Below are 27,564 nucleotides of genomic sequence, written 5' to 3'. Positions count from 1 at the left end.
AAACACCCCAAACGTTCACAGCACAGTTTAGCCTACACATGACCTTGAGGGACAAAGCACTCATCTGGAGAGGTGTACACCGTAAGGGCATGATTTTATGCCATTTTAAATGTGCCCCACTAATAAAGATCCCTTTAGAAACACTGACCAACTTTTTCTTTCCTACCCTGTCACACTATTGTTTAAAGGCAGTCAAAAACGTGATATTTCTGTTTTATATATATTTCCACAATTGTGAAAATTATGATAATACCCTTTTAGTGTAAGAGCTGTTTGGAAAGTCCACCTGAAATTGAAGCCTGTTTTGGTGGGATGGAGTTTTGGCCCACCCTGGTGACATCACCAGGCAATGAATTAGTTAATACACCAATAAGAAAGAGAGATCCAAATCGCTCAGCCAATAACAGCTAATTAGTTTCAATTTCCCCCTCCCCACTCAGACCACTCCCAAGACAGTCCTAGCTAAATTATTTCTTGAAAAATTGCTCTTTGCTAAGAAGCTATTTTTGTTTCTTGTTGACTAGTTTAATAAAAAATGTTTTACAGTAATGTACTTAATTGTTACTCGGAAATGATTTGATTTTGAGATAAAACGGCTGCGGGGTTTCCCGAACTCTGTCCTAGGGCCCCCCTGGATGCACATTTCAAATAGCCAACTCATCACCAAACTACTATTATTTTAATTAGCTGTGTAGCGCTAGGGCAAAAACCAAAACGTGTACCCGGGGGGCAGGGCCGAGTTTGGGAAACCCTGTTCTGTCGGGTTGAGCTACAACTATAGGGTTGAACTGCAGCTTTAACATTGCCCTATAGAGAGCAGTAGACATTTCGATACAACTCTCTTGGCTGCACACTGCACGCACCCATACTTTAAAGGGGAGGGACCTATGTAGTATTGCTGTCTGTTACATTTCCCAGTCGTGGCAGTGGAACGTTGAACGGTGCTATAATATTTCCAGAGTGGAAAACTCGAGTACTAAGCAATCATTTACTCCGTTTCTGAAATAGTCTGCTCAACGCAGCATGTTTACAGATGGCTGGTTAACATTTGACGTCTGATAAGTTCTAAACTGCGCTGTGCGTTAAATTCCTAACGGTGAGCTATCGTACGACTACCACCGGTAGCCGGGGAAACTGGTTGGATTTGACACTTGTATCCGTCCGTGACGGTCACCGAGAAGGCACCTATTCGTCTGCGGCAAGGTGAGTGCTGTTGTCCTCATGTCAACTCGCGCTGTAAAGCCCATACGAATGGTGTCCGCTCGTTACTATTACTACTACCCCAATTCTTAGCAGCAAGGTCAGTCTGTGCAGTCAGACATAATCTGGAATGCGAGGCAACACTTTGCTAACACAGTTTGGCCTCGTTTTGTAGCCATGCGAATTGAGCTCTTAATCACTTGGTAGCAATGCAACTTGCGTAGCTACTGTAACATTGTGATATTGTTTTGTCACAGTGGGCGTGTGATCTTGCCATAGCCGTAACGAGAGCTTTAGAAGCCTAGTTATTTTTGATGCAGTACTTTTCGTATTAATGTCTTCCCAGTGAAATGTGTTTCTGGTTTGCGCGGTCAAAGTAAACATTCCTTTGGAATGACATCCGTAGCTTTTGGTTTTGGTATTTTATTTGGATCCCCATTTAGCTGTTGCAAAAGCAGCAGCTACTCTTCCTGGGGTCCACATGAAACATGACATATTACAGAACATTTAATAGACAAGAACAGCTCAAGGGTAGAACTACATAAAAAAACAAACAAAAAAGTTTTTCACTTTCACATCAGCCGGGTTGTTCTGAACGTGAAAAGCCCAGGTACTCATGGAAGAACAATGTTAGCCTACATCAACTGCCCCCCCCCCCCCCCCCCCAACAAGTAACATTTTATATTATTCACTTGTCTATTATTAGCGTAACTAGAAGCCTATAATAGCCTACAAAAAGGCCTATGTGGAATTATAGGCTTATAGCCTAAGTTAGCCTAAATCTCTCTCTAGCCTACATTTATAAGTTAATTTAGCCACGTTGATTGTCATATGGTTCCCTTCAGTGAAGCCTCCTCAGAGGAGTGGGAGGACTGTCCTCAGTGAATTTCATAAATATTGGAACATTTAAAAAGAGGGATGTTATGTTAGCTAGCTGGCTATGTCTATCCAACACTAGAACTCTTCCAAGTCAAGGTAAGCTTTTGGTTTTATGCATTTTTTTGCCACCGGGGGCCTGCCCTAACTGTACACTATACTGCATGATTGTAGCGGGTTTACTAGCGTTAGTTTCAGTAGATATGTTGACTATGAGGTGACCACGATGTAGGCTGTGCCTAGCGGTTAGCAGTCATGATAGTTTGGCTTGGAAATGATTTTTTTCACCTGGTCACATACAGCTGATGTGTTTTGCACTGAAGTCCACAAGTGAAGGGAAAAGGTGAGAGGAGGAGAGCATGTAGATAGTTGCCAGAAGGAATTATATGTATATACAAGGCGCAAAGTGATCATGCTGTTTTTACATGGCTGCTATGAAAGTGAACTGTGTTTGACTAACGTTGTAAACTTTCATTCATGGACTAGGTTGTAGCAACCCCATGATGGGTACAGGGAAAATTCGAATATCATGCAGTAGCCTAAACCTATCGATGTTACATTGAGCTGGGTGAATGGAAAATGAATGACAGTCATCCAATATGCTGTAATATAGAAGTAAGGCCATGCTCATAAAAAAATACATCCTCCTCCCACATCTTAAATGGCACTGACTGCCACTGGTTCCTTTGGATATTTGCTAGTTCCCCAAACACTGAATAGCCAGCCCACTGTTGTAGATCTGCATGAACACTGTTCAAAGATAAATTACACTGCCAATGAGTAAGGCTGTAATTCACCTGGTAGGGTTATAGTTTGTACAGCTTATAAAACATCTAAGAAATTAATGTCCATTTGAATTTTTCCAAGTAGCCTATATAGGTCTACTATCATTAAAAATATGTTTCTGAGAAAATGTTACCTTGCTCTTTATAGTAGAGGTTGACCGACTATGATTTTCCCGATACCGATTATTGGAGGACCGAAAAAGCCGATTAATCAGACGACTAAAGTTTTTTTAATTAATTAATTTATTTGTAGTAATGACAATTACAACAATACTGAATGAACACTTATTTTAACTTAATATAATAATCAATTTAGCCTCATAAATAATGAAACATGTTCAATTTGGTTTAAATAATGCAAAAACAAAGTGTTGGAGAAGAAAATAAAAGTGCAATATGTGCCATGTAAAAAAGCTAATGTTTAAATTCCTGTTGGTTCCTTTTAACATGAGTCTTCAATATTCCCAGGTAAGAAGTTTTAGGTTGTAGTTTATTATAGGACTATTTCTCTCTATAGCATTTGTATTTCATATACCTTTGACTATTGGATGTCTTATAGGCACTTTAGTATTGCCAGTGTAACAGTATAGCTTCCGTCCCTCTCCTCGCCCCTACCTGGGCTCGAACCAGGAACACATCGACAACAGCCACCCTCGAAGCATCGTTACCCATCGCTCCACAAAAGCCGCGGCTCTTGCAGAGCAAGGGGAGCAACTACTCCAAGTCTCAGAGCGAGTGACGTTTGAAACGCTATTAGCGCGCACCCCGCTAACTAGCTAGCCATTTCACATCGGTTACACCAGCCTAATCTCGGGAGTTGATAGGCTTGAAGTCATAAACAGCTCAATGCTTGAAGCACAGCGAAGAGCTGCTGGCAAACACAGTAAAGTGCTGTTTGAATGAATGCTTATGAGCCTGCTGCTGCCTACCATCGCTCAGTCAGACTGCGCTATCAAATATCAAATCATAGACTTAATTATAACATAATAACACACAGAAATACGAGCCTTTGGTCATTAATATGGTCGAATCCGGAAACTATCATTTCGAAAACAAAATGTTTATTCTTTCAGTGAAATACGGAACCGTTCTGTATTTTATCTAACGGATGGCATCCTTAAGTCTAAATATTGCTGTTACATTGTACCACCTTTAATGTTATGTCATAATTATGTACAATTCTGGCAAATTAATTACGGTCTTTGTTAGGAATAAATGGACTTCACACAGTTCGCAATGAGCCAGGCGGCCCAAACTGCTGCATATACCCTGACTGCTTGCACGGAACACAAGAGAAGTGACACAATTTCCCTAGTTATAAGAAATGTATGTTAGCAGGCAATATTAACTAAATATGCAGGTTTAAAAATATATACTTATATATTGATTTTAAAGAAAGGCATTGATGTTTATGGTTAGGTACACATTGGTGCAACGACAGTGCTTTCTTCGCGAATGCGCATGTTAAATCAGCACCCGTTTGGCGAAGTAGGCTGTGATTCGATGAGAAATTAACAGGCACCGCATCGATTATATGCAACGCAGGACACGCTAGATAAACTAGTAATATCATCAGCCATGTGTAGTTAACTAGTGATTATGTTAAGATAAGTTTAATGCTAGCAAGCAACTTACCTTGGCTTCTTGCTGCCCTCGCGTAACAGGTAGTCAGCCTGCCACGCAGGCTCCTCGTGGAGTGCAATGTAAGACAGGTGGTTAGAGCATTGGACTAGTAACCGGAAGGTTGCAAAAACGAATCCCCGAGCTGACGAGGTAAAAATCTGTCGTTCTGCCGTCATTGAAAATAAGAATGTGTTCTTAACTGACTTGCCTAGTTAAATAAAGGTGTTAAATAAAAAAATCGGCAACAATCGGTGTCCAAAAATACCGATTGCCTATTGTTATGAAAACTTGAAATTGGCCCTAATTAATCATCTATTCCAATTAATCGGTCGACCTCTACTTTATAGTATAAAAAAAGAAACGATTTTCTCTCTGAATTGAAAGAATATAACTTTGAATGAGTATCCTATTATTTAAATGAATGAGTTATTGTTTTTATTGGGCTTACCAGTGGGAAATGAATGAGTTCAGTTGTTGTCCCAATAGTCTGAATTCATTGCACCAGTTATATCAGAAGCCACAAGGCAGCAGGTTAACCCTTTCTTCTCAGGTCAACGCTGCACCACCAATGCATAAATTTAGCCCGATATGTCGCGCATGGCAGTTCATCAACAGAGAAATAAATAAAAAAATAGTTATACAATAGTGTGAGATTGAGGGCCACAATTCGGAACGCCCCCCCCCCCCCCCCCCCCGCCCCTCAAACATCCCATTGGTTCCTTCATGAACGCCCCACCCCTCGAGCATGCCATCTTCATGCTTGTGTGACAGTTTTGATATTTTGGATTTCCCCTGACTGTCTATGCGGTTAAAATGTGTGACAGAAGGGAAATAATAGAGTTTTTTTGGGAAGGAGGACACTGTCCTAGCTAGCTACCTATCCCGCCTACTGTGTACCGGAGTCCTAGCTAGCTAACATAGTGTTCTTTGCTCCCGCCTGCCGAACACCTGCTCTCGCTGTCGTTAACAGAATTGCGGGAAAGCAGTGCCCAACAGGCAGGGCATAAAGACACTGTCTACCGGTATTCTAGCCAGCTAGCAACCGTTGTCACCCCCGCCTCATCTTCTTCTGTGGGGTTTATCGGCGGTTGGCATCCAACGCTATAGTGCATTACCACCACCTACTATACTGGAGTGCCCTGCCTCCCACCTGTGTACTAGAGTCACTTGCTTAAAAATGGACCAATTAGAAGTATAAATTGCCCACATGCAGGAACACCCGAAATTGTAGGCCATAATTACACCCTTCTCAGTTTATATGCATGGTATAGCCGCTATAGACAGGGAACAAGGTGTAATAAACGGGAATGTCTTCATATAGAGTGTAGTGCCTATGTTATAAATGGTATTGGTTTCAAATCTATTTTTAAATCACTTTTTTTTTTTTCTACTCATAGTCGTCCATTTGGGAGCGATTGACAGTTAAATCATCATATAAACCAGACCCTAAACAGGGACATTAACCTATTTCAAATCTGTTACCATGGTGATCTTAAATAAGCCTTTCTGGCTGTTTTAAAGGCAATGCCCCATTTTTAGACCTTGACTTCCAGACATGATTGCAAACACAAGCCTCTGCCAAAGTTCTAGTATGCTAGGTGTTCCTGTAGACTTCTGGTTATTGCGTTAGCGCTAGTTAGCATTTCCTTGTGAAACTACCTCTTAACTTACTTCATACTGGACGCGAATACATAAAAATGGTATCCACACGTTCATCTGACTCTGGGTAATTATATACAGGTCTTCATTGCCAAAATCCAGAACTATCCTTTTAAGGCTGGATCACTAATAACTCTGAGGACTGGCATTGTTTTGAGGGAAAGCCAAGGCAGGCAAACGGGAAACCCCCACATCAGTGTTGTGATGGGACGTAGGAGCTAACAAGCTCCACTCTGCTGGGCCTATCGGGGAGGGCCGTCAGGCGTGGCCCACATGAGAAAGTGGCCTGTCTGCCCGGGGAAGACATTAAAAGACGCGGTCAGCCGCTCCACCACTAGCAGTGCTATAGGAGCTGAGGGCCAATTCCTTAGCTCTCTCTCTCCCCTGAAGGATACACTTGATCGCTCCACTCCTCCTCATGGAGTTAAAATTGAATGGCTGGCGAAAGAAGCATGGTGAAAATAAATTCTCATCATCATGCTTACACAGATCCAATGCTGTCCAGCTTTTCATGTACAGGGTGAACACAGGGACAACTGATCCCAAATCTGTTGTTTTGCATGGAGTCATTTGAGTGGAGGAAATCTCTTGATTGGGTAAACCCTGTTTTCCCCGCTCTCCTCGGCTTGCCCAGCTTATATAGATTCAAGCCAGGTCATCAGAGTTAAAGGAGTAGTTCACTATTTTACAACTTGACGTTAGATGGTTCCTCACTCTGAAAGTAGTCTGTGGGCCAGGGGAAACTGAAATCCATAGTTCGGTTCTCTTTAAACAGTCATTACAAACTTCAGCTAACTTTAGCCACCTCTAGCTAAAAATCAATGGAAGTGATGTAAGCATGTGAAAAAATTAAATAAAATGTAAGGTCCAAATCACCTCTATTTTTGGTTCGATGTTACTTAAAGCTGCAATATGTAACTTTTTGGGCATCTCGACCAAATTCCCCATTTGAGTTTTCTTATGCGAGTGATGTCAGAATTCGCTCACTGTTCCAAAATGTATTGTTACGCAACAGGACAGTTTATTTTTATTTAACCATTTATTTAACTAGGCAAGTCAGTTAAGAACAGATTCATATTTACGATGACGGCCTACCGGGGAACAGTGGGTTAACTGCCTTGTTCAGGGGCAGAATGACAGATTTTTACCTTGTCAGCTCAGGGATTCGTTAACCTGCACTGCCCTCAAATCAAGGCACTGCCTGCTAATAGTCTATAGATTATGTATCAACTTGTCAATTTTATGATTTTTCGAACAACCGTTTGAAGTTGGGTGCATTCCGCCTCATTAATTCACATCGAAGTAGCCTATTTCACTGTGGCGGACAATTTACGTTTGAGGCACGTTACGCTAATGTAAGGCAAGGAATAGCTAGATGATCTGGACAAACTTCTCTCTTCGATGAGAGCTCAAGCACTCCCCCAGTGTTTCCTCAGGCCACGTATGCAGACATTTGCACATCTCCAGTTTGGACAGAACCTGGCCGAACTTTTCCCCCCAGACGCATTTTCCGGCTGGCGCCTGCATTGTCTTCATTGTTGTTTTCCTTACTAATATTTACTGTGTGCGTTCTTATTAAAGCAAGTGCCTTATTACCTTTATCGTAATAGAGCTTATGTATATCGTGTTATGTCTTTTTCTCATTGAAGCCCCCCGTATTTATGTACGGGGCATAATGTATTCTGTGTGTATTCCTTTATAACCGTGGACATGCGAGGTACTGATTTTCATAATGGTGCTATGCTCAATTGTGCTTATGTAGTTACATTTTTCTATTAGTGCTGTAAAACGATGCTAATGGTGTCAAAGAAGTATTTAGCTTGAGTCGTATCCTTTTGAAGCTACCCTGGCCTTATCATGACCATTGCATTGGCCTGTGTATTAATTTAGCTTGTTTAGCATAGGTCTGCCCTACCCCCTTGTGGAGCTTTTCAGTGATGTTACTTCATTGTATTATTGCTATATCCTGATTTTTATTCTAATGACTAATAAATCCTCTTTATTCTGTACTTTCAGAAACCACACACACACACAGTATTGAATATAACTTGCCAACATCATAATTGGAATTGGACATCTTTCTTCCCTGAGATTGATGACTGCTTTTGCGTGCTAGCAACATACTGTTTGGAGAGGGAGTAGGGAGGATGAGGGAGAGGAGAGGCTAAATATGACTGCTTGTGTTGACTCCGTCTACTCCGTTAGCGCTAGGACTAATGTAGCCTACATTTTCCGATTTGGATGAGAATTGTGTTATGCTGTTGCTACTTCTGTGAATGTCTGAACATTGCATCCAAAAATAAGCTGACTTTCATTGAGGACATAACTTTTGTACATTTTGCACAACATTTGTGAGAAAAAAAAAGTGGCCAGCTCAAACGCTGACTGTTGCGTCAATTGTAACTAGACCTTCTAATCACTGCAGGGGACCACAGTAGAATGATCACACTTGTGAGTTCGTACGCGTTAAAGTGGAAATGACAAACTTTTAGAAGCCTTTTTATAACCTTCAACAAACTACAAGTTTGCATTTTCTGTTGTGCAGGAAACATCCTAAAACTACAGGATGATCACATTTTAAGAAGCGGTAGCTGTGCCTCTGTTCTCCGCAGGGCTTGGTACAGCTGAGCCTGGCTGTCACCGTGCTAGAGTGCTCAGTGGTGTAACTGCATGGCTCTTCTCCTCCCTTCTCTTGTGGAGGATTAGCGGGGCCCGTCTGTCGCAGATGGCTGACTTAGTATCGGCCTCCTCTTGGAGCTGTTCCCACAAACAGGCCCTCGGCTCTCTCTGCCTTGCTTCAGTCACTGTGCTGTAACTCGTGAGGTGCACGTATGCATCAGGCGTCACGCACACAAACGATCTTTATCGTGTTTGGTTCTTTTAGAATTATTATATATTTTTTTTTATGGTTACGTTTTCTGAAGCTGAACAAACGAGACGTAATCATTCGAATGATCTCTATGCAGCGTATAGCCTAGTAGATGGACGATTGGGTGGATGTTGGTGTGATTTAATGGTAAAAGGATATTCCCAATCAGCAGATGCAGGACCAACAGTACCGTGTCCCTGGACACCGATTTAATGAAGGGGCAAACCTCCACTAATGTCGCCGTGTAATGGCTTCACTTCCTGTTTAGGGTGGGGTTAACACCTGATTGGTCAGCGGCAGGGCTGTACATTTTCTCAACGCTTTCATGCATAGCAGTAAAATGTGCACAAGAGCCAAGCAAGCCAGGCAGCCACTCTTGACTCAGTTCCAAGGAATAAGGTGAGTCTTTTTTTTTTTTTTCAACTTTTTTTTTCATGGCGCCCCTGCAGCTGACAAATTATTATTTTGAAGCTGTAGCCTATTGTTTTGTTTAAATGTGTAGGGATCTTTTGAAGTTTCTGCACAGAGGCGTTGGCTATGCATTGCGTTCGGCCAAAAATGTGGGTGTTTTAATATCGTTTACCTCCAGATTTACTACCCAAAGATGAGGGGTAACTGTTTTGAGATGTGTTCAAGCTCATTTGTGTGTGGAAATATGTTTACCACAGAATGACAGCAGTAAGCTACATTCCATCCTGAATTATGTTCTATTTAAGACCCTGTTCTGGCAATGTACAAGATGTTGGACCCTGGGAAACGACAGCATGCTCCCTCACACATGACATGTACAGTACCAGTCAAAAGGTTGGACACACCTACTCATTCAATGGTTTTTCTTTATTTAACTTTTTTCTACTTGTAGAATAATAGTGAAGACATCAAAACTATGAAATAACACATGGAATCATGAAGTAACCAAAAGTGTTAAACAAAAGAAAATCTGTTTTATATTTGAGATAATTCAAAGTAGCCACCCTTTGTCTTGATGACAGCTTTGCACACTTGTGGAATTCTCTCAAACCAGCTTAACTTGAAAAGCTTTTACAACAGTCATGAAGGAGTTCCCAAATATGCATGAGCACTTGTTGGCTGCTTTTCCTTCACTCTGCGGTCCAACTCATCCCAAACCATCTCAATTTGGTTGAGGCCGGGTGATTGTGGAGGCCAAGTCATCTGATGCAGCTCTCCATCACTCTCTTTCTTGCTCAAATAGCCCTTACACAGCCTGGAGGTATGTTGGGTTATTGTCCTGTTGAAAAACAAATGATAGTCCCACTAAGCACAAACCAGATGGGATGGCGTATCTATCGCTGCAGAATGCTGTGGTAGCCATGCTGGTTAAGTGTGCCTTGAATTCTAAATAAATCACTGACAGTGTCACCAGCAAAGCACCATCACAGCTCCTCCAACATGCTTCACGGAGGGAACCACACATGCAGACATCATCCGTTCACCTTCTTTGCGTCTCACAAAGACACAGCGGTTGGAACCTGAAATCTCAAATTTGCAATCATCAGTCCAAAGGACAGATTTCCACCGGTCTAATATCCATTGCTCGTGTTTCTTGGCCCAAGCAAGTCTCTTCTTCTTATTGGTGTCCTTTTAGTAGTGGTTTCTTTGCAGCAATTCGACCATGAAGCCCTGATTCACACAATTTCCTCTGAACAGTTGCTGTTGAGATGTGTCTCTTACTTGAACTCTGTGACGCATTTATTTGGACTGCAATTTCTGAGGCTGGTGACGTGTGTGTCAGAAGTGTACATACACCTTAGCAAAATACATTTAAACACATTTTTTCACAATTCCTGACCATTTAATCCTAGTAAAAAGTCCCTGTCTTAGGTCAGTTAAGATCACCACTTTTATTTTAGGAATGTGAAATGTCAGAATAATAGAGAATTTGTTTATTTCAGCTTTTATTTCTTTCATCACATTCCCAGTGGGTCAGAAGTTTACATACTAATTGAGTGTATTTGGTAGCGTTGCCTTTAAATTGTTTAACTTGGGTCAAGCGTTTCAGGTAGCCTTTCACAAGCTTCCCACAATAAATTGGGTGAATTTTGGCCCATTCCTCCTGACAGAGCTGGTGTAACTGAGTCAGGTTTGTTGGCCTCCTTGCTCTGACATGCTCTTTCAGTTCTGCCCACTTTTTTTTTTTTTTTTATAGGATTGAGGTCAGGGCTTTGTGATGGCCACTCCAATACCTTGATTTTGTTGTCCTTTAAGCCATTTTGCCACAACTTTGGAAGTATGCTTGGGGTCATTGTCCATTTGGAAGACCCATTTGCGACCAAGCTTTAACTTCCTGACTGATTTCTTGAGATGTTGCTTCAATATATCATTTACATTTAAGTCATTTAGCAGACGCTCTTATCCACATAATTTTCCTGCCTCATGATGCCATCTATTTTGTGAAGTGCACCAGTCCCTCCTGCAGCAAAGCACCCCCACAACATGATGCTGGCACCCCCGTGCTTCATGGTTGGGACGGTGTTCTTCGGCTTGCAAGCCTCCCCCTTTTTCCTCCAAACATAACGAGGGTCATTATGGCCAAACATTTCTATTTTTGTTTCATCAGACCAGAGGACATTTTTCCAAAAAAGTACCATCCTCGTCCCCATGTGCAGTTTCAAACAGTAGTCTGGCTTTTTTATGGCGGTTTTGGAGCAGTGGCTTCTTCCTTGCTGACCGGCCTTTCAGGTTATTTCGATATAGGACTCGTCTTACTGTGGATATAGATACTTTTGTACCTGTTTCCTCCAGCATCTTCACAAGGTCCTTTGCTGTTGTTCTGGGATAAAATTTCACTTTTCGCACGAAAGTACGTTCATCTCTAGGAGACAGAATGGGTCTCCTTCCTAAGCGGTATGACGGCTGCGTGGTCCCATGGTGTTTATTCTTGTGTACTATTGTTTGTACAGATGAACGTGGTAACTTCAGGTGTTTGGAAATTGTGCCCAAGGATGAACCAGACATGTGGAGGTCTAAAATTATTTTTCTGAGGTCTTGGCTGATTTCTTATGATTTTTCCCATGATGGCAAGCAAAGAGGCAGTGAGTTTGAAGGTAGGCCTTGAAATACATCCACAGGTACACTTCCAATAGGCTAATTGACATAATTTGAGTCAATCAGAAGCTTCTAAAGCCATGACATAATTTTCTGGAATTTTCCAAGCTGTTTAAAGGCACAGTCAACTTCTGACACACTGGAATTGTGATACAGTGAAATAATCTCTGTTAACAATTGTTGGAAAAATGACTTGTGTCATGCACATAGTAGATGTCCTAACCGACTTGCCAAAACCATAGTCTATTAACAAGAAATTTGTGGAGTGGTGGAAAAATGAGTTTTAACCTCTATGGGCTACGTAACAGCCACTGGCAGCCTGTGGCGCGATTTTCAAAACGTTAAAAATCCTATTACTTCAATTTCTCAAACATATGACTATTTTACAGCTATTTAAAGACAAGACTCTCGTTAATCTAACCACACTGTCCGATTTCAAAAAGGATTTACAACGAAAGCAAAACATTAGATTATGTCAGCAGAGTACCAAGCCAGAAATAATCAGACACCCATTTTTCAAGCCAGCATATAATGTCACCAAAACCCAGAAGACAGCTAAATGCAGCACTCACCTTTGATGATCTTCATCAGATGACAACCCTAGGACATTATGTTATACAATACATGCATGTTTTGTTCAATCAAGTTCATATTTATATCAAAAACCAGCTTTTTACATTAGCATGTGACGTTCAGAACTAGCATACCCCCCGCAAACTTCCGGGGAATTCGCTAACATTTTACTAAATTACTCACGATAAACGTTCACAAAAAGCATAACAATTATTTTAAGAATTATAGATACAGACCTCCTCTATGCACTCGATATGTCCGATTTTAAAATAGCTTTTTGGTGAAAGCACATTTTGCAATATTCTAAGTACATAGCCCAGGCATCACGGGCTCGCTATTTAGACACCCGGCAAGTTTAGCACTCACCATAATCATATTTACTATTATAAAAGTTTGATTACCTTTTGTTGTCTTCGTCAGAATGCACACCCAGGACTGCTACTTCAATAACAAATGTTGGTTTGGTCCAAAATAATCCATCGTTATATCCGAATAGCGGCGTTTTGTTCGTGCGTTCCAGACACTATCCGAAATAGTAAAGAAGTGTCGCGCGCATGGCGCAATTCGTGACAATAAAATTCTAAATATTCCATTACCGTACTTCGAAGCATGTCAACCGCTGTTTAAAATCAATTTTTACGCCATTTTTCTCGTAGAAAAGCGATAATATTCCGACAGGGAATCTCCTTTTCGGCAAACAGAGGAAAAAATCCCAAAGGCGGGGGCGGTCGGGTCACGCGCCTAAGCCCAGTGTCCCTTGATCGGCCACTTGAGAAAAGCGATAATGTGTTTCGGGCTGGAATGACGACATTCTGTTTTTTCCCGGGCTCTGAGCGCCTATGGACGACGTGGGAAGTGTCACGTTAGAGCAGAGATCCTTAGTAAATGATAGAGATGGAAAAGAAGTTCAAGAAATGGTCAGACAGGCCACTTCCTGTAAAGGAATCTCTCAGGTTTTGACCTGCCATTTGAGTTCTGTTATACTCACAGACACCATTCAAACAGTTTTAGAAAATTTAGGGTGTTTTCTATCCATATGTAATAAGTATATGCATATTCTAGTTACTGGGTAGGAGTGGTAACCAGATTAAATCGGGTATGTTTTTTTATCCAGCCGTGTCAATACTGCCCCCTAGCCCTAACAGGTTAATGATCAAACATAAGTGTATGTCAACTGTACATACATACATACATACATACATACATACTTTACCAGTCAAAAATTTTTACACACCAAGTCATTCAATGGTTTCTTTATTTTACTTTTTTCTACATTGTAGAATAATAGTGATGACATCAAAACTATGAAATAACACACATGGAATCATGTAGTAACCAAAAAACGAACTTCTTATCGCTTGGGGGCAGTATTTTGACGTCTGGATGAGAAGCGTGCCCAAAGTAAACTGCCTGCTACTCAGGCCCAGATGATAGGATATGCATATAATTGGTAGATTTGGATAGAAAACACACTAAAGTTTCCAAAACTGTTAAATAATGTCTGTGAGTATAACAGAACTGATATGGCAGGCGAAAACCTGAGGAAAATCCATCTCGGAAGTGGGATTTTTTTGATGTGGGTGTTTTCCATTGAATGCTTAGAGTATCTAATGGGTTAGGACCCAGATTGCAGTGTCTATGGCTTCCACTAGATGTCAGCAGTCTTTAGATATTTTTTTCAGGCTTGTTTTCTCAAAAATGAAGGAGACCTTTCTGTCAGTGGACTGAGGAAGAATGCAGAGCTGGTTAGCGCGCATGACCGAGTGCGTGCCCTTCGTTGTTTTTCCTTTCTATTGAATACGCTATTGTACTGTTGAAATATGATCAATTATTTAGACAATTGACAACCTGAGGATTAATTATAAACATTGTTTGACTTGTTTCGACAAACTTTACCGGTACTATTAGGATGTATTCATCTGCATGTTTTGACCGCCTTTGAACCAGTGGATTACTTAACAAAATGCGCTAACAAAATTGAGTATAAAGAGGGACTTTATCAAAGAAAACGAACATTTATTGTGTAGCTGGGACTCTTGTGACTGCAACCATATGAAGACCTTCAAAGGTAAGTGATACATTCTATCGCCATTTCTGACTTTTGTAATTCCTTTACTTTGTTGTAAAATGTTTGTATGCTTTTGTAAGCAGGGCGCTGTCCTCAGATAATCGCATGGTATGCTTTCGCCGTGAAGCCTTTTTGAAATCTGACAAAGCGGCTGGATTAACAAGAAGTTAATCTTTAAGCTGATGTATAACACTTGTATTTTTTATGAATGTTTTATGACCTATTTCTGTATTTTGAATTTGGCGCTCTGCAACTTCACCGGATGTTGTCGAGGTGGGCTGCTAGCGGAACGCTTGCTCCAGAAAGGTTAAACAAATCAAAATAAAGTTTGAGATTTTTCAAAGTAGCCACCCTTTGCCTTGACGACAGCTTTGCACACTCTTGGCATTCTGTCAAACAGCTTCATGAGGTAGTCAGCTGGAATGCATTTCAATTAACAGGTGTGCTTTAAGTTAATTTGTGGAATTTCTTTCCTTCTTAATGCGTTTGAGCCAATCAGTTGTGTTGTGACAAGGTAGGGGTGGGATACAGAAGATAGCCCTATTTTGTGAAAGACCAAGTCCATATTATGGTAAGAATGCTTATTTGAGTTGAAGAGAAATGACAGTCCATTACTTTAAGACATGAAGTTCAGTGAATTCAGTCAGTAATGATGGACTGTCGTTTCTCTTTGCTTATTTGAGCTGTTCTTGCCATAATATGAACTTGGTCTTTAAAAAAAATAAAAACCCTTGAATCAGTAAGTGTCCAAACTTTTGACTGGTACTGTATGTACATTAGATATTTCTGTTAAATTTTCAATACATTTGTAAAAATTTCTGAACATGTTTTCACTTTGTCATTATGGGATCTTGTGTGTAGATGGGTGAGGGGGGGGGGGATATCTATTTAATCCATTTTGAATTCAGGCTCTAACACAACAAATTGTGGAATAAGTCAAGGGGTTTGTATACTTTCTGAAGGTCCTCTGTAATAGCCTACTGATCAACAAAAATGTCATAGGAGTGTCACTCCAGCATGTCACGCCTGTATGGAAGGACATCATTATAGGCACTGCTCTTAGTTTGAGAATATAAAATAACATCAATGCAAATGGGTCTAACGTTAAGTCATGATTTGTGATCACGGATGTTTTTAAAAGTAGTATTTTTAGTCATCTTCTGTGATCGGGAAAACGTTTTGCTGTCAGGACGCATCTCTTAACTCAGCTGCCAAGACGGAATTCGAAACAACTCAGCGCTCAACTAGCCAACTATCTCAAGAAATGAGCGGGTTGTTACTTGATCCTACTGCTACAATTGGTAGAGTGTGGCTGTAACTCCGCTTCATTTCACATCTCTCTCCATTGCTCATATCGCTTGGTGCTGTTTACTGCAGAAATATGACACTTCATTCTGCATCACTGCACATTTACAGTACATACAGTACTGAGGTAACATGAATAAATACAAACTGTTGTTGCCATTTATGTATAGTGAGTGGCTTTGACCATATTACACTAGGCACAGATGTCAGTTCAACATCTAATTTTAATCTGCAATTGATTGAGTTGTCACCTAATGTGAACTCGACGTGCCATGAGAACTACATTAGCTCAATGGTGATGATATTTGCTATCAAGCCATAAATGTGCATAACATCTAACAGAACGTGCATCATTTTAATATATTTTTTTCCCTACCTTCGCTCTCCTTGTTAGATATTGCACATTCCTGGCTTTGCTGAAAATGAACACTTCAATAAAACGACGTCAATAGTAATTGTTGATACATACCTTTTAGTCTTATTGGGCAGCACCATGAAAATGGTTGGAACCATGTCCCCCTCCTGCAACCTGTGAATGGTGTACACCTGGCTGAACAAAGGAGGGGTTGTCTTAAATGTTTCATCTACAAACCGGTCCTTTTTGAGTCGCACCGGTACTCCAAGTTGCGTGTAGTTGTGAAGATCAGAATTAGGTCTCGTCCGAGTTCAGAGAGGGATGTAGGTACAGGGGGTGCCGTGTTGTTCTTTTGTCGACGCTTCTGCAACATCTTCCTGTTCTTCAGAGAAGGCATTTCTCCCCTCATAGGCGCAGGAAGCCATGTGTACCACAGTCCACAACTTGGTTGGTTTCTTCCTGGGTCTCCAGGCTTCTCTCTTTCAGGCCGTTCTTCACCTTTCGGATCACAATCTGAGCATTGGCCCGGGGTATGGTTGTGCTCTCCAGTGAGGGTTATGCGACCTCGGCATTCGAAAGCTTCATATCCGGTGCACTTCCAGAAGGATTTATTTGCGATCTGTCATTCCCATCTGTTGGTGTAGCCTTCATGCACCAGGATATTTTTTTCCACTCACAGAGAGCAGCTTGCATTCATTCTGTTAAACCTCTTAAAATAGCCTACAGTATACTCTTGTGCAATGTACAGCATACTGTACTGTTTGTCTGCCTGTCTTGGTGGGAATCTTAAGTTAATCAAATACTAAAATAGTCTTTAGTTTGTGTGCCTTATTATTTTACTTTTAAGTATGACTGATAACTAGAACAGTCTTTCGGGCATCATGGGAAAGTAAAATGTTAATACTTTCGAGTAACATTTAACTTATCATATGAAATAAAACACTGTTCGATCCTTCTATTAATGGCAGTGTTCGCCTATCAATATAATAAGCATTTATCTGTGAAATTAGACATTGAACTTGAACCGTTTCAACAATCCTCAATGGCTTCAATGGAGTGTCCTCTCCAGCCAGGGTTGGGCAGCACTTTGAAACATTCCAATGTTAAAGTCTTGTGAATCTCTCATGCACATTTTTTATTACAAGTGGGGACAAATGGGAGAGATGGACTTATACTGATAAAAAACATTGGATTATATGCTCATTCATATTATAAGGACATGAGGTAAGTATAAAAATAATTTTAAAAGATGCCCTTGCCTTAAAGTTGATCCTCGGATAGAAACAAATGTTATTGTGTTCTTTTGAAATAGCCAGAATATTCCATATCATAATGAAACTAAATGAAACGACAAAGGCAGAGTTGCAAAGAAAAAGCCATATCTCAGACTGGCCAATAAAAGGAAAAGATTAAGATGGGCAAAAGAACAGACACTGGACAGAGGAACTCTGCGTAGAAGGCCAGCATCCCGGAGTCGCCTCTTCACTGTTGACGATGAGACTGGCGTTTTGCAGATACTATTTAATAAAGCTGCCAGTTGAGGACTTGAGGCATCTGTTTCTCAAACTAGACACTCTAATGTCCTCTTGCTCAGTTGTGCACCGGGGCCTCCCACTCCTCTTTCTATTCTGGTTAGAGCCAGTTTGCGCTGTTCTGTGAAGGGAGTAGTACACAGCGTTGTACGAGATCTTCAGTTTCTTGGCAATTTCTTGCAAGGAATAGCCTTCATTTCTCAGAACAAGAATAGACTGATGAGTTTCAGAAGAAAGTTCTTTGTTTCTGGCCTTTTTGAGCCTGTAACCGAGCCCACAAATACTGATGCTCCAGATACTCAACTAGTCTAAAGAAGGCCAGTTTTATTGCTTCTTTAATCAGGACAACAGTTCTCAGCTGTGCTAACATCATTGCAAAAGGGTTTTCTAATGATCAATTAGCATTTTAAAATGATAAACTTGGATTAGCTAACACATGCCATTGGAACACAGGAGTGATGGCTGCTGATAATGGGCCTCTGAATGCCTATGTAGATATTCCATAAATAAATCTGCCGTTTCCAGCTACAATAGTCATTTACAACATTAACAATGTCTACAGTGTATTTCTGATCAATTTGATGTTATTTTAATGGACAAAAAATGTGCTTTTCTTTCAAAAACAAGGACATTTCTAAGTGACCCCAAACTTTTGAACAGTAGTGTACATACATTTTTATTTTTTTTACATTTTAGTCATTTAGCAGATGCTCTTATCCAGAGCGACTTAAAGTAGTGAATGTATACGTTTCATACTCCTCCCCCCCGTACTGGTCCCCTGTGGGAATTGAACCCACAACCCTGGCGTTGCAAACACCATGCTCTACCAACTGAGACACACGGGACGGTACATGTTGGCTGTTTTGCTCTAGGACGCCCACAAGTATACTGAGCAAACATAAAGCAACATGCACAATTTCAATGATTTTACTGAGTTACGGTTCATATAAGGAAATCAGTCATTTGAAATAAAATAAATAGGCCTTGATCTATGGCCGATTACATTGCACTCCACGAGGAGACTGCGTGGCAGGCCGACTACCTGTTACGTGAGTGCAGCAAGGAGCCAAGGTAAGTTTCTAGCTAGCATTAAACTTATCTTATAAAAAAACAATCAATCTTAACATAATCACTAGTTAACTACACATGGTTGATGATATTACTAGTTTATCTAGCTTGTCCTGCGTTGCATATAATCGATGCGGTGCCTGTTAATTTATCCTCGAATCACAGCCTACTTCGCCAAGCAGTTGATGATTTAACAAGCGCATTCGTGAAAAAAGCACCGTCCTTGCACAATTGTGTACCTAACCATGAACATCAATGCCTAAAATCAATACACAAGTATATAGTTTTATACCTGTATATTTAGTTAATATTGCCTGCTAACATGAATTTCTTTGAACTAGGGAAATTGTGTCACTTCTCTTGTGTTCTGTGCAAGCAGAGTCAGGGTATATGCAGCAGTTTGGGCCGCCTGGCTCGTTGCAAACTGTTAAGACCATTTCTTCCTAACAAAGACTAATTAATTTGCCAGAAATGTACATAATTATGACAACATAGAAGGTTGTGAAATGTAACCGCAATATTTAGACTTAGGGTTGCCACCCGTTCGATAAAATACGTAACGGTTCGATAAAATACGGAACGGTTCCGTATTTCACTGAAAGAATAAACGTTTTGTTTTCGAAATGATAGTTTCCGGATTTAACCATATTAATGACCTAACGTTTGTATTTCTGTGTTTTTAATATATTATGATTAAGTCTATGATTTGATAGAGCAGTCTGACTGAGCGGTGGTTGGCAGCAGCAGGCTTGTAAGCATTCATTCAAACAGCACTTTACTGCGTTTTGCCAGCAGCTCTTAGCAATGCTTTAACTACAGCGCTGTTTATGACTTAAAGCCTAACAACTCCCGAGATTAGGCTGGCAATACTATAGTGCCTATAAGACATCCAATAGTCAAAGGTATATGAAATACAAATGGTATAGAGAGAAATATTCCTATAATTCCTTTAACTACAACCTAAAACTTCTTAAATGGGAATATTGAAGACTCATGTTAAAAGGAACCACCAGCTTTCATATGTTCTCATGTTTAGAGCAAGGAACTTAAACGTTAACTTTTTTTACATGGCACATATTGTACTTTCTTCTTCCACATGTTTCAGTATTTATTTGAGACTAAATTGATTTTATTAATGTATTATATTAAGTTAAGTGTTCATTCAGTATTGTTGTAATTGTCATTATTACATATCATAGATAGATAGATAGATATATCTATCTCGGCCGAATAATCGGTATCGGCTTTTTTTGGTCATCCAATAATCGGTATCGGCATTAAAATCCTAATCGGTCGACCTTTAGTAAAAATGCATGTTGTGTGAGTATTGAACAACTGAACAAGGCAGTTAACCCACTGTTCCTAGGCCGTCATTGAAAATAAGAATTTGTTCTTAACTGACTTGCCTAGTTAAATAAATGGATGTGGGTATGCAGATCCGCGAGCAACTGTGGCCCCTCATGATGAGTTTGCGCATGAGTGCAGGCGGGTGTTTCCAAGTGTGTGCGTGTGTACTGGATGTGTGTCGTTGTCCACAAACTGCAGAGGAGGAACTTGGTTTGTTGAAACCCCCAACATCATTACAACATTCCTGCTGGTCATTTTGAATCCCAGTTACACAGTAATATGGTATTCCATTATGCACTCATATGGCTTGAATTACAGCATAGAGATTTGCCTTGAATTACAATGTGTTCTTGGTCTATTTAGTACTAGTACCAGCCAATGGTGTACACATATCCCTCATAAAGACATGATAATGATGGTACCAGCATACTAACGATCAACTCAGTCAAATGGGTTCTTGAATCAACAGATTGACAAACCAACAGATTTAGCCTTTTTTAGGGAATGAATCTGTATATTTTCCTTTTCGGAAGGTGGGTGTGTTAATTGGTTGTTGATGTGGTGGTTAGTTACCCCCATAGACAACTATCACTCTTGAACCTAATGAAAAAGCACCATCTGAAAATAATCAATGATCCATCAATGTGATTGCAAAAATCACTGGTGTGTAAAATTGCCCTGAAAGCCACAAACCATAATTTTTCCTGCCATTTTAATGGTCACTTCAATTGATTCTGAAGAGTGGGTCTATAAACTAGCCTATGCTTTATGGGATTAGTAGGAATGTCTTACCCTATCATAAAATCAAATCTGTAGGTTGTAGGATATTACGCTGTTGTTTTCTTTGTCGTCATTTGAGTCTTTTGCAAGCGAACAATGTATAGGCCTTTTCAAATATGGTTTCAAAATAGCATGCCGATCTAATGGCAGTCCTTGCATCACTCGCTCAGTCTACAAATTTGAGGGTAGTTCTATTTCCCAGCAATGTAGCCTAGCTCGTTCTGTTTCAAACCAAGTGGTGGGGGCTGCTGGCTGCATTTGGACTGAAACACAGATTGGAGCTTTAAATATTGACACAGTAATGAGGGTACATCCATAGAGCCCTGTCCCTGTGTGCATTTTCGCTGAATTAGAGAGTAGGTCGACATCATGTTGGACCTTCGCCCAATGCTTTGACAAGGGGGAGACCACTAAAAGAAGAGACATCTTTTCACCCCCCCCCCCCCCCGCGCCTATTCTCTGTTTTCTTTATCAAACTGCATGATTGACAGGTCAGTGTCTATTACAACACAGAAGGCGATCCCATATTCCTTGTCACAAGGAACAAGCATTGGACATTTCCTTTCTCTGTGACATCACCGACATGTCCATGTGGCCATTGTCTTACGAGATACATCAGATGATTGCACGGATCTATCTCACAAAGGGTAATGGGATTGATCAAAAGTTGTCCAGCTACAATGGGCTGCCATAACATTAGAAAATATTACCTAGGTGACATTGTCTGCTGAACACCATTTCTGCCTCAACTGTCTGAATTAATCCATGCTAAAACAATAAGTCAATGTTGAGGTTTTTGTTGGGGAGGACGTTTTAGTCGCCACCTTTTTCCATCTAGCTAATCAAGGATAATTCTGCTTCATTGAGCAGTGTTTCTGAAATTTGACTAGCTGTGCCAGTCACTGAAATCATCTTTGACTGAACAATGCTGCTAACCAACCAGCTACCTACTTAATGCTGCACACACAACTACTTAGTGCTGCAGACACAATATTGAATCTTCCAACAAAAGCTAGCTAGCAAGCTACTGTAGTTAGTAGTGCTAATGCTTAAGTTATGAGGTTTCATGAAGCATCTGTTCTTCTGCCACAAGTCATTGCAGTAGTCTCGCAAGTCAACCGCTTTGCTCAGCTGACCCAATGATATGATCACGTAGAAATATGCTGATCTACGGACTGAATTCTGTTAACCGTTAGTTCCTCTTAATTGTGTCTACAACTTCAGGGTAATTTTAAACAAGCTAAGCAAGCTTTTTATGTCATTGTTTAACTGACTAGCTCTTCCAGCTAGCTATAAAAAGCATCTGAAAAGATTTGACATGGGCCATCACATCCTCATAACGTTCTACAGCTGTACTACAGAGCATCCTGACTGGTTGCGTCAGGGCTTGGTATGGCAACTGCTTGGAATCTGACCGCAAGGTGCTACAGAGGGTAATGCGTACGGCCGAGTACATCACTAGGGCCCGAGCTCCCTGCCATCCAGAACCTCTATACCAGGCGGTGTCAGAGGAAGGCCCTAAAAAATTTAAGACTCCAGCCACCCAAGTCACTGCTACCGCATGGCAAGCGGTACGATGCACCAAGTCTATAACCAACAGGCCCTGAACAGCTTCTACACGTAAGCCAAGTTATCATCACTCATTGTGTCGTAGTTAAATTGGTAAAAACTATAGGTTGACCAATTGTAATTGGCATGGCCGATTTTAATTAGGGCCGATGTTATAACTTGAAAATCGGTACACGGCCTTTTTGGACGCCGATTATGGCCGATTTTACATTGCAATCCACGAGGAAACTGCATGGCAGGCTGACCAACTGTTATGCGAGTGCAGCGTCAAAAGCACCTTGTGGCTGCAAGGAACCAAGGTAAAAAACAATCTTCACATAATCACTAGTTAACTACACATGGTTGATGATATTACTAGGTTAACTAGCTTGTCCTGCGTTCCATATAATTAATGGGGTGCCTGTTAATTTATCATCGAATCACAGCCTACTTCAACTTCGCCAAAGGGTGATGATTTAACAAAAGCGCATTTGCAAAGAATTTACCTAACCATAAACATCAATGCCTTAAAATCAATACACGGAAGGATATATTTTAAACTTGCATATTTAGTTAATATTGCCTGCTAACATGAATGTATTTTAACTAGGGAAATTGTGTCACTTGTCTTGCGTTCAGTGCAAGCAGAGTCAGGATATATGCAACAGTTTGGGGTCTGGCTCGTTGTGAACTAATTTGCCAGAATTTTACTTAACTATGACATAATATTGAAAGTTGTGCAATGTAACAGCAATATTTAGACTTAGGGTTGCCACCCGTTCGATAAAATACGGAACGGTTCCGTATTTCACTGAAAGAAAAACGTTTTGTTTTCGAAATGATAGTTTCCGGATTTGACCATATTAATGACCTAAGGCTCGTATTTCTGTGTGTTTATTTTATTATAATTAAGTCTATGATTTGATAGAGCAGTCTGACTGAGCGATGGTAGGCAGCAGCAGACTCATAAGCATTCATTCAAACAGCACTTTACTGCGTTTTGCCAGCAGCTCTTAGCAATGCTTGAAGCACAGCGCTGTTTGTGACTTCAAGCCTATCAACTCCCGAGATTAGGCTGGCAATACTATAGTGCATATAAGACATCCAATAGTCAAAGGTATATGAAATACAATTGGTATAGAGAGAGAGTCCTATAATTCCTATAATAACTACAACCTAAAACTTCTTACCTGGGAAAATTGAAGAACTGGGAATATTTACCCATATGTTCTCATGTTCAGAGCAAGGAACTTAAACGTTAGCTTTTTTACATGGCACATATTGCACTTTTACAAATTGATTGTATAAGGGTATAATTGATTTATTAATGCATACAATTGCTCTCTCAAATGTTTTTTTTTTTTAAATGTCTAATGGAATGATATTGAATTCAAAAGATGCCCAACGATTGAACCGAGCAGTAGCTGAGTTTGGATCAAGTGCCATTCTGTGACTTTGGCTAATAAGCCTTTTATTGCCGTGGTATTGTTTTCGGTATCCATGATGGGATACTAAACCTGGTATCGAAGTAAAAATTCTGGTATCACGACAGCACTACTCCTATTAACTTCACGTTGGCGCTCATGGGTCCTTTTTAGATGGAAATGCCCTCATCCAGTTTTCACCCCCCAGCTCAGTGCACATGAAGGTGATATGAGGTGAGGAGGCTACTTTAGGTCATTAAAATGCAGCCGTGGTACCACCACCAGTGTTGTGTGCTCTACGGTGACTGCAAGGTTTTCCTCTGGGCTGGCTGGTGAAGTGGGTCTGCTTCCCCATCTTTATAGCTACTGCTCTATATCTGAGTAGTTACGTTTAGGGACTCACCAGATGGACTGAACTCACCTCTGCCGCCAAGTGAGTGGCGTTTTGAGGTTGGTATCGTGTCCTAAACGGTCAGATGACCTTGTGCAAAACCCAGGACACTTTACTGCTGTCCCAGCGGGATGCGTTGTCTGTATTTCGTTTTTCTGTTAGCTAAATAGGCCTTTAGATTCTCTGTTTGACAGAAGTGTCATTTTACCTAAAGTACTGGATGCTGCTGAGAACCGATAGCTTACGATGTGAGATTCTAATGGCTTTAGTTATTGTACTTTCTGCATGGCGCCACTGGTAACGTCTGTCTGGTTTCGAGAACACGTTGAGCGGTCAGTTGACGAATCATCTGCATGAGCCACTTTTTTTGTACATTTTTGTTCGTAATAAGATGTTCCATTAATATTTTCTGGTAGGTTTAGCAAATGGCCAGAAATGAAATGATAGTTGACACGTGCCATGTTTCTGGGAAAACTATGTCTCTCCCCATTTTTGAACATGCTTCCTCTTCTCTTTCCCCTTCCCCTCCCGGCAATGGCAGCCAAAATTGGATCCGCATGTCCTCCTGCCTACACACAAAGAAGGGACAAATACTCCAATATTCTGGTGAACTAACCTCCTCCTCCCCCCTTCCCTCGGGCTAGAGGAGATGAGACATTACTCTTTGTGAAGCTGAAACGTATCATAGATCATAAGGAGGTTTTAAATACAAGAACGTTTTGTTGAAGCTAATCAAAGGAATCTTGGTCGGGCCATCTGGAGATAGCCCCTTGCTGATTGGGCTATTTTGATCTATGCTTTCGGGCACACTTTGTTACTTGGGATGTAATCAAATCATATGCACTTCGTTTAACTGTATTTTCTTCTTCTGGACAGAAGTAATTTGTCATTATGGAGGCATGTAGCGTTTTCTCATATACGTTTATTTGGTCAGTGTGATGGGGTCAGTAAAATGGTGCTCCATGTAGTTGGGTGACAAAGTTGGTAGGTTAGGTTATTTGTCATTGCAGGCTGCATGTGTAGGTAAGTTTTATTTTTTTTATATATATATATTTTTTTTTTTGGCTTTGTGCTTTTTTTTGGCCGTTTCAGACTCGTGAGACACGTCAAACCGACTGAAATGTACTGCCCAGGTTTGGGTTGTGGCACTGTCTTTTGGAACGAATATACCAATGTTTTACACTGTTCAGTTACACATGGATAGGGCCTAAATCTAACCTGAAACACATTTGTACTTTGAACATTCACAAACGCGTCTTTAGACTCTGATGCCAGGCAGTGTCGTGCTTTTAATGGTTCTAAGTCATCTGGTTTGAGACTGATTTCTTTGTCCCGCTCCCGCCCGCACCCTCAGCTTTTCACACTGCACCCGCTCCTGCTGGCTTTCTCTCCGACTCCCACCTGCTCCTTCAAGAACTGGTCCCGAAACCAACCGCAGTCCCGCAATGTTATTTTAAGCGTATGTGACACAGCTCACTTCGGCCATGTCCATGGTCCCGGCAATTTTGCACCCTATAGACATAATCAAAATGCGCAACAATAACCTAAGAAATAGGTTCAATTACCAGAATTCTCAAGTGGCCCATTATATTAGGCTTGGCTATATCAGTATTACTGGTTATATCAGCCAATAGACTAGACATACAGTAGTTTGAATAGAGTACAGTTGGAGAGAGTGGACGGACACCTCTTTTGAGCTACCTTTTGCATAGTCTACCTTTTTTTTAAGGAGCATGACGATTTTCAGACGGAGACAAATATGGGTGATCAATAATTATTTATATGCAATGTAGTCTATAGCCTAATCATATTTAGGAAGTTAATTTCATTGAAAAGAGAACTGCCCTGTGCTTCTCCGCCCATGCATGGCTATAGCCTACTCTATTTAATTGAGACCACATGCGCACCTGATCTCGCACGCCAAACTAGGAGAGGAGAGGTATGGCTACTGAACTTAAAGCAGCATGAATGATGAGAGCAGACACTTGCACTTTCTCTTGGGCTACGTTTTGCATATAGGATATAGCCTAATTTTTAGGAGCAGGACGATTTGCAGGCAGAGGCATACATGGGTTTATTGAAAAGGCGCAAATCTTGCTCACCAATGTATGCGCTTTGCACATTTTCCTTTTCAATTATCACTTTTTTGTTGTTGGTTTAGTTCCACTTCTTTCCATTATCGGTATTTATTTACAGACACTCAAGTAAACTATAGCCTAATCATATTGAAGTTAATTTCCTTGGAAAGATATCTGCCACGTGATTCTCTGCCCATGCATAGGCAGCCTACTCGATTTCATTGAGACCACACGTTTTACCTCGCACATCCAACTAGGAGAGGTAGGCTACTGGACTTGAAGCAGTGAATTCTACGGTGTGTGAATAATGCAACAAAGATGTACTTTTAATACAATAGGTAGGCAAACGCATACAAAGCAGAAAGATGACAGTTTCTACTCCCCCAAAAATGCATCCTAAAGTTGTCTGTCTGACCACCCACTCCCGCAGTATGAAAAATGACAACCATGCAGCGATCTCTGTTTTGGAGCCGCAGGTCCCGCGCAATGCCCTCTAGTGTGATCCTCATGGAGGTCTGAGGTCAGGATCCACTACTGTTGCCATCCAGACCGATACTGTGGTGAGGAGCAGGGCAGGTGCACAGGGGGAGGGACACACTCCAACACACCCGTGCGTGCACACACACACACCAACCCATCTACTTCTGTCTGGAGTAGGATTCTGTAAGTAGGATTCTGTGTCTCACCCCTCGCTCAGGAACGGGGATACTGCATGGTATCACCTTTCATTAACACCCCCCCCCCCGCCCCCACTATGCACACATTCTACCAATAGTAACAAAATAACAGATGACTCCTCCCATGTGCTCAACTCAGTATGTTCTCATCGGGAATGTGCAATAGTGGATTGTGAAATGTGTGTGGCCTTCGTGTGTGTGTTGGTACAAACGGTCATCAAAGTTGTTAAAAGGTCCTAAAAACAATTCTAGGAAATGCAACTGTTGGAGAATGGATGAATACACTCCAAACCTTTTTTAGAAATGGTTTATTCCATCAGATATTGACTGAAATATAGCA

The 27,564-nt window shown here is 40.9% G+C and overlaps 1 protein-coding gene across 1 annotated transcript in view; it reads left to right on the top strand.

Annotated features, from left to right (window-relative positions):
• Positions 1-894: 894 nt before the first annotated feature.
• Positions 895-27,564, top strand: part of tr-alpha (thyroid hormone receptor alpha) — a 105,312-nt gene continuing 78,642 nt past the window's right edge. The window contains exon 1 of the mRNA XM_014192391.3: positions 895-1,203. The gene's annotated coding sequence lies outside the window, so the exon portion shown is untranslated. The remainder of the gene's footprint in view (positions 1,204-27,564) is intronic.

This window comes from Salmo salar, chromosome 03 (genome assembly GCF_965601325.2).
Source record: "Salmo salar chromosome 03, fSalSal1, whole genome shotgun sequence".
In the NCBI taxonomy this organism is placed as follows: domain Eukaryota; kingdom Metazoa; phylum Chordata; class Actinopteri; order Salmoniformes; family Salmonidae; genus Salmo; species Salmo salar.
This window is presented reverse-complemented; position numbering and strand designations above follow the sequence as displayed.